This window comes from Panicum virgatum, chromosome 9N (assembly GCF_016808335.1).
Source record: "Panicum virgatum strain AP13 chromosome 9N, P.virgatum_v5, whole genome shotgun sequence".
NCBI classification, from domain to species: domain Eukaryota; kingdom Viridiplantae; phylum Streptophyta; class Magnoliopsida; order Poales; family Poaceae; genus Panicum; species Panicum virgatum.
The window spans coordinates 24,951,889-24,960,986 of record NC_053153.1 but is presented as its reverse complement, the minus strand read 5'-3'; the positions used below and the strand labels follow the sequence as shown (position 1 = coordinate 24,960,986).

General features: G+C 44.4%; 1 pseudogene; it reads right to left on the bottom strand.

The window, feature by feature from the left end:
• Positions 1-7,505: 7,505 nt before the first annotated feature.
• Positions 7,506-8,767, bottom strand: LOC120688885 (annotated as a pseudogene).
• Between the last annotated feature and the right edge of the window lie 331 nt (positions 8,768-9,098).

The window sequence follows — 9,098 nt, the reverse complement described above, 5'->3', positions numbered from 1 at the left end:
AACATTGTATCTTGGTGTGCCGGCCATCTTTGGAGTTTTGGTGGCTCGCCGGCAAGTCAACGACCCTCCGGCTTGGTGTGGAGCGGCGTCAACAATATTGTGCGGGGGACGGAGACCCCTCCTCCGTGGGCAATCTCTCTTAGTGAAGATCGGGATCAAGGTGACCGTGATTGTGTTCACGGAAGAGACTTGATTATCGGGAAGCGATACTCTTCGTGAGTGCTTCAACAATGTGGATATAGGGGCGCCTTTGTGGCAATCCAAACCACGGGATAAATCCTCGTGTCGAGAGTTCGCTTTATTTCATCCCTCTCTTTAAGTTTCCGTATTTCATATTGCAATCTTTGTGCCTTTACATTCATAGAGTAGTATCTTGATAGGATTGGCTATAGGTTGCTAAACTCTTTTGTGGTGAGGATTTTACACTAAGGTGAACCGTAGTTGCACATCTAGATAGCTTGATTTAGTTTAAGTTTTGTGCAAACTAGTTGGAGCCATAGGTTAAGTTTTTAATAGTACCTAATTCACCCCCTCCCCCTCTTAGGTTAGAGCACCCGATCACTTTCAATTGGTATCAAAGCCGGGACTCACTTCTCTCACAAAGAAAGCCAATTCCAATGGCAAATTTGTGTTTACCGGATTATTAGATCGGTAGGCTTAACCGTCTAGTGAGTTAGCTCTTAGGGGGGAAAGGATGGATCCTTTTAGACCCGCTCCACGGTTCGACGGCACGGGCTTCCAATGATGGAAGATTTTAATGCAAGCCCATCTCCATGCAACGGGGTTAAATATTTGGAGAGTTGTGAGTGAAGGTGTAAAAAATAATAGTCAACAAGAGAAGCAACATGATGTCACCGCAAAATACATAATCTTGTCTTCTCTTAGTGACAATGTGTTCATTCGTGTTTATTCATGTGAAAATACTAAAGAGCTATGAAAGACTATCATTGAAAACCATGAGGGCATGGAGGATGTTGCAAATAAAAGATATCATGTTCTCATTGATAAGTTTAATAGTTTTAAGCAACTTGATGATGAGAATGCCGAATCTATGTACTCATGTTTGAACACTCTTGTGAATGAGATCAATTCGTTAGGTGTGAAGCAAATTGAAGATTTAGAACTCATTCGCAAGATCCTTCACTCACTCCGAAGGCCGGACTATGATTTGGTGACCACAATTCTATATGAGAAAGATCTCAACACAATGACACCAAATCAAGTCCTCAACAAGGTGATGGCCCATGAGCTACGCAATGACATCAAGACAAAGGCGCCATCTTCTTCACCAACACATAGTGCACTTGCATGTAAACAACTCAAAAAAGTTGAAAAAGATGGCCATCAAAGATAGCTCAAGTGATGAGGAAGAAGAGGATGTAAGAAGCTCCTCATGTGATGATAAAGAGCCAATGCACCCCAACCTCTACAAGCAAGTAAAGAAGATGAACAAATGCTTGAAGGAAATCAACTCGATAGGGTATATGGTCTTCCTCAAAGATGGGCCTCACCATCAACTTATGAAGGTTGAAAAGAAGTTCAAGAAGAACAAGCAAAAGAAGGAGAAGAAATCAAAGCATGAATCATATGCTATATTTGGTGAATGGGTTAGCGGTGGTGAAGAATCAAGTGCAAGTTCAAGTGATGAATCAAATAAGAAATTCACCACTCGCATGGGATCATCATCCAACACTTGCTTTATGGCCAAAGATATGAATAGCGATGTAAGTGATGATGACTCCGATTCTCCCTCAATTGATGAACTTCTTGACTTAGTTCATGAGGACTAAAAAGTCATTAAGAAGCAATCAAAGAAAATCAAAAACTTTAATGCTCTCAATGATCTAAATGCTTCTCTTGCTACAAATTATGAAAATTTGTTGTGCAAATTCAAATTGTTTAGCAAGGAGCATGAAGAGCTCAAATTAAAATTTGAGAGCATTAATGATACTAACGACTCTTTGAAAATGGAGTAAACTATTCATTGTGCAATTTCAATCTTTATGGTAGATGCTTCAACTTTTTGCGTTGATTTAATTGATGAATTATGCTCTAACCCTTGCAATAAGAAATTCTATGAGAATGTTATTGCAGAATCATGTGATGATCTCATTGCCAAGGAGAATGATGAGCTCAAGTAAGAAGTGGAAAGGCTCATAAATGACTTGTATAGATTGAAGGGCAAAAGCATAGAGAGCAATATCCAACCTTCTCAAGATAACCGTGAAGACATGGTGAAGAAGTTTGAGAAGGGGTCTACCGTGACTTGCTCGAAGTGCCACAAAGAGGACCACAAGTCTAACAAGTGTCCTCAACCAAGGAAGAATCTTCCGGATGAGAAGAACAAGAAGAAACTCATAATCAAGAGTTCTCTCATCTACACCAAGCCCAACCGGAGGAACAAAAACAATAGCACTCATATGTGATAAAAAAGAAGACCAATGACAAGGTGGTTGCTCACAAGATTGGTAAGAAGGAAAGGAGTTGGAACCACTCTATTTGGGTGCCCAAGGACATCATCACCAATATGAAGAGACCTCAAATAGTGTGGGTTCCAAAGGAGACATGAAGCCCAAAAATGACTTCGGGGGATTTGGAGGCATAGCTTACGAGTGGAAGTGAAGGTTCAAGCCAAAACAAGCTAAGCTCAAAACTTGGACATTTGTTATCTAAGTCCCCCATAAGGTAATGGTAGCTAGATTTAAATTCAAGCATCATGTAGCTCCATTGCTTTTGCTAGGATGTTTGCATGCATTGCTTCTCCTAGTGTTATATATGGTAGGTTGCTTGTGTCATGATTCTAACCCATGAGCAACCTACATGGTTTGATAAGTGTGTAGAAAGTTACACAAGGTTACTCTTCATGGTACATGGACTTCATGAGGTATGTATTTCATATGTGTACCATGAACACAAACTATAGGGCAAACTTCCCAATTGTGTCAAAATCAATGTGCATATATTTGCTTGGTGATTCAAACACTAAATGCATACATTTAGGGGGAGTTCATCCTATAGTTTGTGATTTTGAGACTAACATGTTTGCTAGTTTATCTTTTGTAGTGTCACAATGGAGTTAATACTCTAAGAGAATGTTATTCACAATCAATGTGAACAAACAACTCTATAAGAGTGATTAGATAAATTGTGCTTCCATGCATATTGAGCCATGCTCTATTGAACTTAAATGCTCATATCAAAGTTCATAGGCTATGTGCTCATATATTTGCTTATCTTTGGTGTACCAAGTGCTCATCTTTTAAAGACTTCAATTGTTGCAAGTCACTTTCAAATTGCTACATACAAGGTAAACAAAGTCCCCCAAAGGTATGCAAGGTTATAAACTCATTCAATTGGTATCATTGTCAATTTTTTATCTTTTTTAGAGCTATCTCCGTGCATGATATAATCTAAGCTTTCCCCTTGCTTTTATAGCCCCTGGGCGCTCCCTTAGGTGGGCTCCTCTTGGGACCCACCTTGGGTGCCCCCTTTGGGCCTGAGAGGCCCATTAGTGCACCTAAGCCTAGTCTAATTTGGATCTCATCCTTATCAGGTTTCTTCCTCTTAAGTGTGTGACCCTATGAGCTCACATGCGAATAGACATGGCCCGAGTACTCTTACTCGGCCCAATAGTAGACAACGGCCTCTAGCAAGACATGTCAACTCCTATACGCACGCAAAGATCATATCAGACGAGCCGTCATAATGTCATATACATGTTGTTCCTTTTGCCTCACGATATTTGGTCTAGCTCCAAGCCAACCGCTCTTTCTCGATCCTGTGATTCGAAATCTTTGGTTAACTCTTAAACCCAGCATGGCCATGCATTTCCTGATCCGAATCACTCGAGGGGCCCAGAGATATCTCTCTTGTAGAGAGGGGCAAATCCCATCTTGACAAACTATGTCTCACAGCATGCTTCTTGACAGATCCGAAAACCACCTTTATGACTACCCTGTTACGGTGCAGCGTTTGATAGCTCCTAAGTAAGTCACTTCACATCTTGAGTACATACGACGATCTCAGGTCTTAGGACACAGCGTACATATTGTGTAATGAGAAGTCATCATCTCGTGTTGGGTCAGTTCAGTCTCATGTCTCACATGAGCCCACATTATTAGTTTGACATCCCCATGTCTATGACTTGTGAAACATAGTCAATCAACTAATACATGTGCTAGTCTAATATTCATATGTGTCCTCACATGAACTCCAACTAGGAACATTTTAGAATATTCATACAAGTATAGAGTTTCACAAATACTTCACATAAGCATTAATCAATACAAGTTGTCATCCATGAATATTCAAGGTACACTTTATTAACCATGAATACAAGGAAATATGATTGCCTCTAGGGCATATTTCCAACACCAACGCCTTGGCATTGGTGCAAGATTGAGCACCTCTGGAGATCAAGTGAAGCACCGGTTGAACCGACGGTGTCAAGTCAAGCATCGGTGCATTGAACGTACTATGTTCCAGAGACGATGTCAAGTGTCCAGGAGCCAAGTCTTCAGTACCGATTTAACCGGTGGTGCATCGGAGCATAGCACCAGTGTAATGACGTCAGCAGGAGAGAAAGAGGTCCAACGGCTAGTTGAGTGCTGTGAGTGACCGGTTTAACCGACACCCAATCATCGGTTAAACCGATGGTGCTGCAGACAGGGCGTCAGAAGCTCGACGGCTACTTCAGTTCTGAGAGTGACCGGATGAACCGACGCCACCCCATGCAGAGGCATCGATTCATCCGATGGTATGCTGATTTCTGCTGACCGTTGGAGCAACAGCTACAAGACTTGGTGGCCTATATATACGCCTCACCGCGACCATTTTGAGTTTGCTGGAGTTGCTGGACATCCCACACACACACACCCAAGAACATCTCCAAGCCATCCAAGAGCATAAAGATCAAATTCTTAGTCTTTAGCACAAACTTTGTAAGTGTTAGTGCTAGATTAGCTCTTGAGTGAGTGATCAAGCAAGTTTTAGATCCTTGTGCAGTGATTCTAGAGTGAACCAACATTGTATCTTGGTGCGCCGACCATCTTTGGAGCTTTGGTGGCTCGCCGGTAAGTCAACGGCCCTCCGGCTTGGTGTGGAGCGGCGTCGACAATATTGTGCAGGGGACGTAGACCTCTCCTTCGTGGGCAATCTCCCTTAGTGAAGATCGGGATCAAGGTGACCGTGATTATGTTCACGGAAGAGACTTGATTACCGAGAAGCGATACTCTTCGTGAGTGCTTCAACAACGTGGATGTAGGGGTGCCTTTGTGGCAATCCGAACCACGGGATAAATCCTCGTGTCGAGAGTTCGCTTCCTCTCATCCCTCTCTTTAAGCTTTCGTATTTCATATTGCAATCTTTGTGCCTTTACTTTCATAGAGTAGTATCTTGATAGGATTGACTATAGGTTGCTAAACTCTTTTGTGATGAGGGTTTTATACTAAGGTGAACTGTAGTTACACATCTAGATAGTTTGATTTAGTTTAAATTTTGTGCAAACTAGTTGGAGCCATAAATTAAGTTTTTAATAGTGCCTAATTCACCCCTCCCCCTCTTAGGCTAGAGCACCCGATCGCTTTCAGAGGGAGAGGCGGTGGCCGAGTGGGATAACTTGAATCTCAAATTTCAAGTGCAATTTTCTCTTAAACCATCAATCAATTTTTGAACCCGTTTCAAGAATATTATTATTTAGAATTAATGAAACAAATCAAGATTAAGTACGGATATGTTTTCTTTCTTTAAAATATCAACAAATGTGATATGCTATTCTCAACAATTTCAATATAGCAGTACATCAACATTTCGAATGAAATGTTAAATTAGTTTTCATGGAATATTTTTAACTGTTGAATTCAAACAATTAGGCAATGCATTTACTACGAAGATTATGAAAGAAACAACTAAAATATGATGCATCTGTGCTTGCTGGCTTGGCCGGGTGGGTCTCTTACGGCAGCTGCTGGGGTGTGTTGTTGGGCTGGGCGATATGGTGACTTTTTATCTTTCGTTAGACAGATGGGAGTCTAAGAAATCTAGGCAACGACCAAACAATTTTAATTTGTCGAGTTCTGCCATGAAAGGCATAATTCAAATGCTGACGCGCATAACCTCGTCAGGAGCTCTTTGCACCGGGACGGTCGTCATGTGTGGATTTTCGATCCGCGTTTGTAACTTATACTTTGTGTCCTACTTAATATGAGGTAGTGATGCTAAAAAAATAGAACCACCAGCCTATAATGTGCTAAACTTAAGCACTTCTTTTATAAGGAAAGAGCAATTGCCAATTAAGTTTACAAGATGTAATGTTATTATGATGTTGACAAATTAAAGTGAAGTTTAGAATTTAGATGCACCAGGTTCTTCAGGGCCATCTCAATTTATCCACAGGGTTCCATCAGTTGGTATGGCCCATTTAATTTCCGTTTGTTCTATGAAGGGGCTTTCCTCTTTTTCGACTTCGCGAGTACAAGTGTAAAACTATAGGGCATCTCCAAAAGACTCCTTATGTCTTTCTTAGTTTATAGAAATAGAAATTTTGATAGAAAAATACCCTTCCAACAGCCATTCCAATTAGATATCTAAATATAGACATTTTCTATTTCGGATTTCTCCGGGGGCGGAGCCAGGATGGGAATTTTTTCATTGTTAGGGGGGGCCAACCATACAAATTTATATAAAAATTTAATCAAAATTTGAATTTGTAGTGCAAATTTGGGGATCATAGGGGGGCCAGGCCCCTGCCCGCCCCCCTGTCTCCGCCCCTGGATTTCTCGCTAGCCAAAGATGGAAAGCGAGAATGACTCTCTAGACTACCCACAAGATATAAAAAAAGCTATTGGAAAGTACAAAGATATAGAAAACGATTTTTACTCAAATAACTCTCTAAATGATGATTTAGAGAGTAAATTTTAGAAAGACTCTTGGGGATGCTCTAATGTTAAACTCAAATAGGGGAGTGAAGTTTAGATGCACCGGATAGTTTCTGAAATAGCCGATGTCTTGTGTGATATAAACCACGGAGCTGTTAAACGCTCAGCAATGCATTTTACTTTTACTGAACCAAAAACTTCTTACTTGACCAACCAGTACTGTGACAAAAAAATGGATAGCAAATTTCTTTAAAAAAATGCTTCCCACAAAATAATTTCACAAGTACTGAAATTGAAGCAAGTAATAATCGTATTGATTTGTCTCTCTCTAGTAAACTCATTAATACCACCAACCAAAAGACCCTAGCACCTAAATCATCCAGACTTGAAAATTATGCAAACCACAAACCAAGTAACCAGCCTAATTAAACTAAACTGCCATCTTCTAAAACTAAACCAAACTGCTCATTCTAAACTCATTGTGTTCCAAAAACTAAACTACCCTCTTCTTCTTCATCATCACTGGACGATGAACTGCGATCAGTACTACCACGCTCCCTCTTATCCGGCGGCGATGTCGGGTGCTTCTCACTTCCCACGCGACTTCTTCACCATGCTTTTCATCGCCGCAGTCATGTACGGCTACGGCGCGCGTTCACGTCCACGCTTCCCTGCAAACCGCTTCTTCCCAACAGCCACAAAGGAGGCGCGTTGCTGCGCGTGGGAGCTCATACCTTTGAGCACGCGCGCGCGCCCCCACCCTCTCGTACTCCTCGTCGTCGCAGCATTCCTCGAGGTCCTCCAGCTCCTCCTCCAGCGCGCAGAGCATCGTGTCCCCGTCCGGCGCCGCATCCAACGACGCCTGCACGCTATAGAGCTGGCGGCGGAGTATCGTTCCGGCCTCCGCGAAGGCGCCTCGCTCGGCCGCCGCCCGTGCCGCGGCGATTTCCTCGGCCGCGGCCAGGCGGACGCGCTCCCGCTCCACCTCCACGGACACTTGGGGGTCGGTCACCTCGGCGACGTCGGCCGCCCGCCCGGTCGCCACGTCCCGGTACGTGCACCTCACCTTGACCAGCGGGGTGGCGTCTTCTGCGGCTCCGGCCATGGGCACGTCCACGAGCAGCAGGAAGCACCTCACCTCCTCGGCGTAGAGCTCGCCGACGTCCACCGAGGCGGCGCGGCCGTCGGCGTCGACGCGGCTCTCGTAGCGGCCGGACTTGACCTCCCGGACGCGCACGCCCGGGTGCGCGCACTCGACGACGATGCGCGCGTCCTGCACGACGACCGAGAGGAGCCCGCCGATGCACTGCGCGAACGAGTCCTGGATGACCGCCAGGTTCTCGATGAAGGAGAACGTGCCACCCGTCACCTCCGCGACGCTGTGCCAGGTTTACAAAACCAACTTCAGAACCCCGCGCTAGTGACCTTGAAGAATCTAATGAGGCATTTGACTGCGCGATTAGAGGATTGTTACTGTGGCATCACTGTAGCAAATCATCGATTAATTACCGTCATTAGATTCGTCGCGAAAAGTTACACTCATCCCTAAAAAATTTTTGCAAATAGACTTCATTTAATGCTTCATGCATGCGAGATTCTCTTCTAACGCTAGGATCGTAGCGCGAAACCAAGGGCAAGAACACCACGCTGAGGCGGTCGGCGGGGCCGAGGTTGTCGATGACGAAACGCATGGCCCGCTTCAGCAGCGCCAGCTTGTTGCCGGTCATGCTGCCGCTGACGTCGAGCACCGTCACGAGGTCGAGCGGCGTGCGGGGCGCCTCCGCGTCCGCGGCGGCGGCCCCCGGCGCCGTGGCGTGCACGAGCACCGCGAAGTCGTCGCGGGACGCGTCCCTGGCGACGGCCGGGAACTCGCAGTGCGTCTTCAGCGCCATCTCGCCGACCTCGGGCGCCTGGCCCTCCGGTTGTGCCTGGACGGCGGCCGGCGCCACCGGATCGAACGTGTGTGCATGCGTAGTCGGCACGGAAATAACAGACGCCAAAAGGAAATCTTAATTCGTATAAGATTTTTTATAGGGTCAGTTGGATCCATGCCACTACAATTTCACAAAGTTGGATTTCATGTTGAAATCCATGCTATTGAGTGGCATGATTTTCAACGTGAAACCCAATTTCACGGAGTTGTGGTGGCATGAATCGAATTTTCCCTTTTTTATATGTTCCAAATAAATTAACAAACAAAACCGCCTTTGCCCACATGATATA